This window comes from Hydra vulgaris, chromosome 06 (genome assembly GCF_038396675.1).
Source record: "Hydra vulgaris chromosome 06, alternate assembly HydraT2T_AEP".
NCBI classification, from domain to species: Eukaryota; Metazoa; Cnidaria; class Hydrozoa; order Anthoathecata; family Hydridae; genus Hydra; species Hydra vulgaris.
The window spans coordinates 6,248,167-6,258,277 of NC_088925.1; the positions used below are offsets into that span (position 1 = coordinate 6,248,167).

Sequence of the window (10,111 nt, forward strand, 5' to 3'; positions counted from 1 at the left end):
TTAAAATAAGGAGAAGTAAGGAACTTCTTATTGCGCTTATCCGCGGTGTTCTGTGATAAGACCGTAAAGTACTTCTTTGGGCACCTAAAACAAACTTTAAAAAAACATGAACATTGAATATGTATTAGATTAGATTAAAATTTAATAGAAAAGTGATACACGGTCTAAAGAACACGCATGTCCATAAAATATGAAGGACTCCGACAACGTGCCCTACAATCATATAATACATAAGTTAGATTATTAGAAAAAGTATATCTATTTTATATAATATATAATACCACAGTCATATATGAATCGATGTATACAAAAACGTTCTAAGTCGTGAAAACTATTTTTTTGGAGAACGAGAAAAAACTTATTAAATCCAAAATTATTACTTTAATAAATTCAAATAAAAAAATCTGGGTGCTTTTTGACATCTTTAAATATTAGATTTGTTAAAATATATATCAAAATTTGTGATATATATATGTGATATATATAGTTAAAGTTGTCTGACTTACAAATAGTTTTTATGACTTGAAACGTTTTTGCATACATCGATTCATATATTGTATAAATTAGATATGCTTTTTACCGGAACAGTATTTTTCGAAGTTGATAGGGTTAATTTTAAAGCTTTTGATATATTCTTGACGACGTCGGACGGCAAATTATTCCAAATATTAACAACCCCGAGTGAGGAAGAATATTTACGGGCATCACTTTAGTTTGCGTAATTTGAATTTGTGACCTCAATTGTAAATATAGTAGTTAAATATAAAGAAACTTGATATATTTAGGCAAACTAAATTATTTAGAATTTTACAATCCATATTTACTAAATGATATTTTAAATTAGCTTTGAATACAAATCAATAATAAAATCTTTGAAAACAATCTGTTTAAAACTTTTCCATAAAAAAGGTCCCCGATACTGAATAGAATAAGAATATAACTTTAGATTAAATTTTGGAGTTACAAAATTGTTTCCGGAAAATCTGGTGGGGTATTTATGGCTTATTTTACTAAAATATTGATTAAATATTGTTGGAGTTCGTGTTTTATTTTAGTTGTTAGTTGTTTTTCTTAAAAGACCGTTTCTCGCATTAAAGCTTCATAGTATGGTATTTGACAACAAACTATAATATTACTGTAATTACACTAATATCAAAGATAAGCGGCATAAATATGGTTTTATTTGCATTCTCTATGACTTAAGTTTCTAGAAGAGCTCTCTTCTCTTCCATAAACCTCCGGTATAGCTCGACTTTATTTAGATTTCTTATAAAAAATTTGTTCATCTCTTTATCAAACCCTGACTACGCCTCTGTATCCCAGTAAACACACCACGTGTAAAACACGACTTTAACATTAATATTCATATTTTGTTTTTTGCTTATTAGCAAAATAAATTGTATCACTATTTTTGTACATTTTTTAAATATAATTGCGATATTTAAATGTATTATTTAAAAGGGTTTTTATGCAAAGATTTTACGAATTTCTCGGGGACATAAGAATACGCTAAATTAATAACGTTGAAAAAACCTTTATTTTAAGAATATTAACCAATTAAAATATGTATTGTTAAAAGGTGTGCTTTTAATAAACGTTACGTTGTACATGTTTTTAATGGTTATCAGTTGTTTGAAGTACTTTAAACTTATATTTTAAACTTTTCCAAAAGTATGGGAAAACGAGGCAAGATGACGAATGGGGTAAGATGGCTTTTCATATAACAACTCAACAAAAAAACTTAAAAATGGGTGAAAACGAAACTATAATTAGACTTTGTATTTTAAAACGTCAAATGGTTTTTATAAATACTAATAATGCAATTTTATACGCTTAAGTTTACTTTTTTCGCTTCAAAAAAAAAATACTTTGCTTTTTGGTTATTCATAACAAATGGTGTCCTTTGAGTGTAACTTTTTTAAGAATATTTTTTTTCGACGCGTGTTTATTTTATGTTTCTTTAGTTAGATTAGTTGGTAATTTTTAAATTTTATTATTAGTACACCTTCTCTCATAGAGAAGGTTCCTCCTCTTTCTTCCATTAAAAATTTGTTCAGGCCCCAAGTTTTTAAAAAACCTTTTATAATTTTTCGTATTACTTTTAAAAAAAAGTAATCAAATTTTGTAAAGGGTCCTCTAAAATTTTAAATAAACCCCTAAAATAGCCGTGGCCTGACTCTAGGATTTTTACTTTCATATTTTTTACTTACGTATCGCATCAACTTAATATAAAGTTTAACTTATTTGCAATGGAAAAGAGCAGTTTGAATGGATGTTTAATTTGCAGGCACAATCGAATAGAATTCCATTCTCAAACGTATTTTATTTACTATTTCTTTTGATAAACCTAAAAAAAATTTAGGAAAACAACCAACTTTAAATTATAAAACTTCTTGTAGTAGTCTATTTGCTGGGTATCTTATTAAAAAAAAACCTTTACTTAGAAAAAAGTTTATTATGAGTAAAGTCCCTGATAAAAAACTGAAAAAAAAGCGCTAAGTTGTTCTGTTCTGTAATTTTGCAAAATAGACTTTTTTCGAAACTAATAAAAAGCACGTTCTCTTTAGGCATTCTTTTTTCTATGCCGTTTATCTCTTTTTACATCTACTTCAAATGTGCAATATATCCTCTTAAATCTTTGAATCGTTTATATTTTGTTTATTTTAGCTTCTTTTTTTTTTGTGGTAACAGAAAAGCTAAAACTTCCTCACACAAATACACTATTAAGCTATAGCTTTATTATAGACTTTTTTTGAAAGTTCTGTTATTGTTATCGATTTAAAAAACGAGTAATATTGTTGATGATGAAGGTATGTTTTAATTTTTATGTTATTATATTATGTAATGTAGTTAGTTAGTTTTTTAAGGTGTGTTATCTTTTTAGTCGCAGAATTGCTGAGAGTAAGTTTTTTTCCATTTTTTCCTTAAATTGCAGTTTGCGTATATTTTTTTATTTATATAACTCACTATTATCTATTTGTTATTTATATATCGCTGGTTCATCAAATAGGTTAGCTTAAAATAACTTTAAATACTTTTAAGTATAATAAATTAAAGATTAAATAGTCTACGATAATATCGTCAATCATTAATAATATGTAAAATAATATAATACGTTTTAATACGTTATAATACATTAATGATATGTAAAATAATATAATACGTAATAAAATAATATAACTTTCGTTGAAGTTTTGCAAAGTTTTTTTTTATTTACAACTAACCTCCCGTTTAAGGAGATAAGCATGACGGTATGCTCGATATATTCAAAATTTAAATATTATATTATGTGAGCAATGTTTATTATACTTTTATCAAGGTTTGATAATTTTCTATCGGCTTTAAGTGCTTTATAGATAAATGCGATACCTTGAGTATAAATTTAATAAAGAATATCATTAAAAAAAAACACTTACACCTAAGAACATCAAATTTAAAAAAAAATCTAAGGTGTGTGGGTTTTTGTTTAATTCTATATTTTTATTTAATAAGTTCGAGATATTGCATTAATTTAAAAGGCGTAGAAACGTTGAATTTAAAATCAGTAGAAACCTGGAAAAGAAACGTCATGAACACATGAAATTTAAACTTTTTTTATACTGTTTTTCCTTAGCGTGTTTCCCTTAGGAAAAGTAGGTTTATAAAAATTTTTGTTTGCTGAATTTTTCTACTATATTTGAAAATATTATATTTAATATATATAGTATTTCATATACCGCTTTCCTGACAATATTTTATTATCAAAATTATATAGTGTTATGAAAAAATACAGTTACAGTCAAAATACTTTGTCGTAATAAATGTATAAGTTATTTTGTAATGTTATTACAAATATACACTTTTAAACACATTGTAAACTTATTTAGACAATGTCTTATCAGCGTTTATTAAACCTTTTGTAACTTCTAAAGTCATATAATTTTCTTTATATATTTTTTGCTTTAAAACAAAAACCAATACTTTTATTTAGAAAATATCGGTCTTTTCCACTTAAGTATAATCGATTAATATGAATCCAAGTATTTCGAATATATTTATTTACGTTAACAAGTTTAAATTATCGCAATTTATTCAAGGTTTTTAGTAAAGTTATTTTATAAATAATTTAGTAAAATTATTTTTCGTATCATTTATTCATTCTTCATTTGCATTAACCTCTCGTCATTTGGTATCATTTATTCAATCATATTATCATTCGTTGTTTGTTTTTTTACTTTTTTTGCTTACCGGTTTAAAAAAATAATAACTTTAAATAACTCGAAAAATTATGTCATATATTTTATTTGTAAATAAATGTTTAAAACTTTATGAAATTGTTTTTCTAATGTCTAACAATGCCCTTAAAATAATTATGTAACTTGAAAATTTAAATCTTCAAAAAAGAATTTCCCCAGTTTTTTAAAGCTATTCTGCCCATTATGCGCCGTTTAAATCTGTTCATAAATTCTGCTATAATAAGTCTTGTTTACTTTTTAAATTTTATTAGAAGGGTGAAAACGAAACTATAATAAGACTTTTATTAGAAAATTGATATTTTTATATTTTTTCTTTTAGAATATGCTAAAGTTACCACGTAACAAGATCTCTACAAAGTGTTACATCTTCATTATTATCATTTAATATCATATTGCTATTAATATCATCATCATGACCGATACAACTTTAATTTTTTTTTCCTAATAATATATATATATATATATATATATATATATTTATTTATTTATTTTAATATTTTGTTCAGTTTTAAAGTGTTTCTTTTTTTTAGTTGTAGTAGCAAGAAAAATACTTAACGTTTTTTTTTTTTTTTTTTTTTTTCGTATGATGAAATCCTTTTTTGTTAAATTGAATAGAGTAAACAAGGGTAATATGAAGTAGCGGGTAAAATAAAATAGTTGTGGTAATATTTATTCTTTCGCTACTAATGATTCATTGATTAATCTTTTCGCAAATATTTTTTGATTATGATATAAAATCTTATTTTTAATTTAAAAAAATTATTACAAAGTTTTTAACTTTTGAATACGTAATATGGTTTTTTTTATTTTGTGAAAAGTAAATTATGTCGAATTTAAATTTGCGATTTAAGAAAAAAATTATAAACTGACTTATAAACGGAAACGGAGAGTTGCGGGGTTGAATGAAATACGCTAATAATATAAGTGAAGCAATTGGTCACATTTTATAAACAGCTTTTTTTAGTTAAGTCTCAAGTGATTAATAAATCTCTAAAAAAATTGTATACTTGATATTAAAAGACACCCCGATATACTTTTTTATACTTTTCGTGGGATGACGTAAGCACAAATGTCGTTGTTTTAGTAAAGGAATGGCACCAAAATAAGTAATATACGTTGTTTAGTAAAGGAGTGGCACCAAACTAAGTAATATATGACGAAGGTGTATTAATAAATTTTGTGCAATGGCAAAAAATTACAATTTTTAATCGTAAGTAGACTAATAAAACATTTTTCGTAAAAAAATGAACTAATTAGAGTTACAGGTGGGCCAAATTCATCAGTTCTTGAAGAATCGTGACTAACAACTTTTTAATTAACGTAAACAATTTTTTTCTATTAAGTAATTTATGAGTTTTCAAATATTTTCCCATATCCTGGAATAAATATTTTTTTAAATAAAATTTTTCGTATCTATTTTTATTTTGAGCTAAGCCTATCACGAAACAGTGGCCATCAATCTGGGAAAGTCAAGAAATTTCTAAATTGAGGAATAAAGTCAAAATAAGGTGGTAAAAAAATATTTTGCTATCTTATTTTGATAAAAAGGCCCATTCTTAAATCATTATTTTTAAAACTAGTTAATCTTTTTTGGGTCAAGGGTAAAGTTATTGCTTCGCGTAATAAATTTTTCCATTGGAAAGTCTGGCAATTTTTATTATAGTCAGAAAATGAGCGTGAAATTTTTCTGGCCACCCTGAGAATTGTTAAAAGTTATAATTAAGCAAACTTAAATGTCGAGATTAAATTGTTTAAATATTTTATTTTTGTAAGAAACCTTTCTTACTAAAATATATAATAGGCATTATAAAATAGACTTAAAAACGTTATTTAAAAAATCCTAGATTATACTTTAAAGAAAATCTTAGATAATCGTATTTTGTTAATCCCGAATAAAACATTTATATATCTTACTTAAGAAATACATAAATTATAAATATTTTTTATTAAAATAGAAAACTTAAGAATCAATATACTTAAGAAAACTTTAAGATTTTTGAATCTGTTTGTATGGATAGAAAATTGAATGAAAATATATTACTTATTTCTTTCTTTTTCTTTCTTTCTCGATTTTTTTTTTCCTTTACTAGTTTAACCGCGAAATTGTTTATTTGTGGAATTGTTACAATTCGATTTCAAAATCGAATTTGGAAAATTGATTTAAGCGCCTAAATTAATTTCTTGATTTAAGCGCTCAAAATAACGGTTTAGATTTGATTGGCTAGTTTTTATATTAAGATTTTGATATGCAAAAATCCTACAAGAAATCAAATGTTAAAATTGATATTTGAGCTCTTAAACTATCTCATGTTATCAAGCAACATTTTAATTCGATAAATTTGTATAGATAAAGTTTTGAAAACAAAGTGATGTTACATTTATCCACTGAAATCGGTAGTTGGATAAAACAGCAAAAAAAGCGACATATTATAAAAACCTAGTTTTTTAGGTTTATAAAACCACCTTTAGTTTTACTTTTTAAATGACCTTATACGATTCCTGACTCTTTTTAAAATTGATGCACACAATTTCATTTCATGCATGTGCCTTTATCTTACTGTAAAGAATCTTTATATTACCTTTAGAATCTTCATATTATCATAGAATCTTTGTATTACTATAAAGAAGCTTTATATTAAAGTATCTTTATTTTACTATTATGAATCGGAATCGTGGATGATTTTAATAATAAAAAAATTAAAGTTTATTATGAAAATTTTTATTAAAACTTAATTTTGGCTTTTTAGTTTACAAAGATTAACTCATGCATAGTTCACTGTTATTTTTATTACGTAGAATTTATTAGGGGGAGCTTTTAGTTTTACACAACGTATCCTAAATGAAGATTTACGTTAAACCTACATATATCGTACATTGTGATACAACGAATATTATATGTATATGAAAAATTTGTTAAATTTTTTTTTATCAAATAATGTAACCATTCCAAAGTTTCCGATGTAATACATATATTAAAATATATACAAAAAGATGTTTAATATTTCATTTTATAACTTTTACTTTTAAATGACTATATTTATCTAGTGTTACATTTATGCTTTTATACTTTTATGGCGTTTATACTACGATATTTTGAAGATTATATATGTTTGCTAAAATAAATTTATAGATCCGGCTTCCACTAAGCGCCATTTTATTTTACTTTCTTATTTGAATTCTTGCATGAGAATTTTTCGATATTTTAGATAGCGCTGCGCGAACTCCGAACTTAAGCATTTATTTCAAAAAATGATGTTTACTATGGAAATGGTAATAACAATGCCCACCTAAAAATCAACCCTTTACCCCAAATGCGAGGGCAAAGAGTAAGTTTATAAATGTATGTATATATATATATATATATATATATATATATATATATATATATATATATATATATCTTCGATCCTTCAACAGATTTTAAATTTTATCAAATAATCTTTTGATTGGCAAAAGTTAATAACGTAATGTAAAGTTCCCACCACCTCAAAATAAAGATGTTGTAATATCGTAACTTTAAAGCGCTAAAATTTTATTATAGAAAGTTTTAAACCCGATAAAATTAATTAAAAGAGCATAAAATAGAAAAAGTGTTTTTAATAACATGAATTTTTAACAAAACCCTTCACCCATTTTGGGTGAAGGTTCGACTATTATAGATATTTTCGTTTCCAGGCTCCAAAAACACATAAATAAAAACATACAAGTAAGTAAAGAAAAAAAAAGATTGTTTAATTATAAAAAAGATTACAAATCAATATCAAACTTTATTACATCAATCAATTTGGATATTTTATTTCTAAATGAAAATGCACATCAAATGTTCAGTTTACTAATTTCAAACTCTCGTACTGTTTGTGAAGATTTTATCGTAAAGGTTATCAAAACAAAAAAAGTATGATTTTTGGGTTACTTCACATATTTAAAGCCTAATCCGAACAAAAAAACTGCTTGGCATATCAACTTTAATCTAAATGGAAGAATAACAAACTTAAAACAAAGTATAATCGGCTTAATCGTTTCATAAAAGCTGAGATATTCAAAGCAAAATGAGCTTATGAAAAAGATAAAATATCAAAATCGCAGGGTAACCCAAAACTTCTCTACAAATACATTAATAAACAACTAAAAATTAAAGAACTCGTTCTCTCAAAAATACTACAGGTAAAATTGTTGAAGCTCTTCCCGATATAGCTGATCATCTAAACTCTTAATTCCAATCTATGTTTACTCGTGAATGCTCCGAAAATTTTCCAGTGTTAAACCAAAGTGATATTAAACCTGAATGCATTTATAATGAAAACTTAGGTTTCTCTGTACCAGACATTACCAATCTAAATCTTTAGGTTTCTCTGTACCAGAACTTACCAATCTAAATCCTTATAAATCTTTCGGATCTGACAGTTTGCATCCTTTAATACTTAAGATGTGTGCTAAAAGCTTTGCAATTCCATTTTTAAAAATCTTCTATGAATCATTTAATTCTGGAATAGTACCATCTCTCTGGAAATTAGCAAACATTAGTCCAATCTATAAAAAAAAGCTCTCTTGCATGCAAAACTTTTGAAAAACATTTAAAAAAAGTACTCTTAAAGCACATCAACGATAGTAACCTGCTCTCTACAAACCAACATAGCTTTCTTTTGTCATAAATCATGCGTAACCAATTTAATTGAAACTTGTGAAATTATATCGTCCTCCATAGCATCCCACTAATCTATCAATGTAATCTATCTCGATTTCGCCAAATATTAACGTCAACTTTATACAAAATACGACCGCAGTTCACCCCTAACAAAATACTCCCAGTTTATTCAATAAAGGAACCTATTTATTTACCTTGGGAAAATAACTTTTGCTAGTTTTTCAGTTTCAGAAACGTTTTACGTTATATTTTTTTAAATTTGTTTATAAAAAAAAGAGGGGGGGGGGGGGGAGGAGGTCAGCAACTTGTGACATAATATTCTAGAGGGGTCTAAATTTTTGTGACATCTTGTGACGAGGGGGAGGGAGGGGGTCAAAAGTCTGAAAAATTGTGTGACATCATTCATGGACGGCAAGATCTTTTTTGAAAAATAAATTTAGAACAAGCAAAAGTAAAAACAAATGAAAGAAAATAGATATAAAATTGCGCTAGTGTGCAACAATTTACAAAAAAAGAAAAAAAAATTAAAGCCCGTAGATAAAACGTCCGTAAAACGCTTTGACTCAAATTTGAATTTTTTAAGTGTATTTTTCTTTTTAGTAACAATCTGGCTAAGGGGGATTTCCACATATAAGATCCGCAGTGTTCGACTGTATATGAATTTAGTTTTAATTTGGGATGCCAAAGTTGTTATATAAGAATATGATTGAGACTTATTTTGCTAAAATAGAATTATAAAATGGATGGAGAAAGTCCATATTTTATTTTCTACATACGCTGTAAAACAAGTTGTAGGTGAAAGGCGCCTATGATGGCATACTTAACTTTTAAGCTTCATTAACCAGTATCTTGAAAACCAATAATAAAAGTTTTGATACATTCCTTGTTACATGGAGAACAATAATAATCCTCGGAGTTTCATCAGTTTTGTTTTTTTATATGTTGTTCCTATTTAAAAAAGAGCTCAACTATGTCGTCATAGGCAACTAATGCTCCTATGATGGCATAGGGGAAGATAGGGCTGGTAAGGATAATGATTAACTCGAAGATATTTCTTAATATTACAATATTCCCTCCGAAATGCTAGAAATTACGCGGAATTATCCTAATTTACCATTTCATGCTGTATATGAGCATTGTAAAGTTTCGGACATGCGCATAAGAGATATTGCGTTTTATGTATTTTTTTATCAAAAAAAATTTTTTGGAGCATAGTTTCTTTTTTACTTTA

The 10,111-nt window shown here is 26.0% G+C and overlaps 1 protein-coding gene and 1 long non-coding RNA gene across 2 annotated transcripts in view; one reads left to right on the top strand and one right to left on the bottom strand.

Annotated features, from left to right (window-relative positions):
- The window catches only part of LOC136081615 (uncharacterized), a 27,918-nt gene extending 23,149 nt beyond the window's left edge, over positions 1 to 4,769 (top strand). The window contains exon 4 of the long non-coding RNA XR_010638947.1: positions 4,555 to 4,769. This is a non-coding gene — a long non-coding RNA (uncharacterized LOC136081615). The remainder of the gene's footprint in view (positions 1 to 4,554) is intronic.
- Positions 1 to 6,357, bottom strand: part of LOC136081680 (uncharacterized) — a 13,870-nt gene extending 7,513 nt beyond the window's left edge. Inside the window, exon 1 of the mRNA XM_065799391.1 lies at positions 6,277 to 6,357. The gene's annotated coding sequence lies outside the window, so the exon portion shown is untranslated. The remainder of the gene's footprint in view (positions 1 to 6,276) is intronic.
- Positions 6,358 to 10,111: the final 3,754 nt, after the last annotated feature.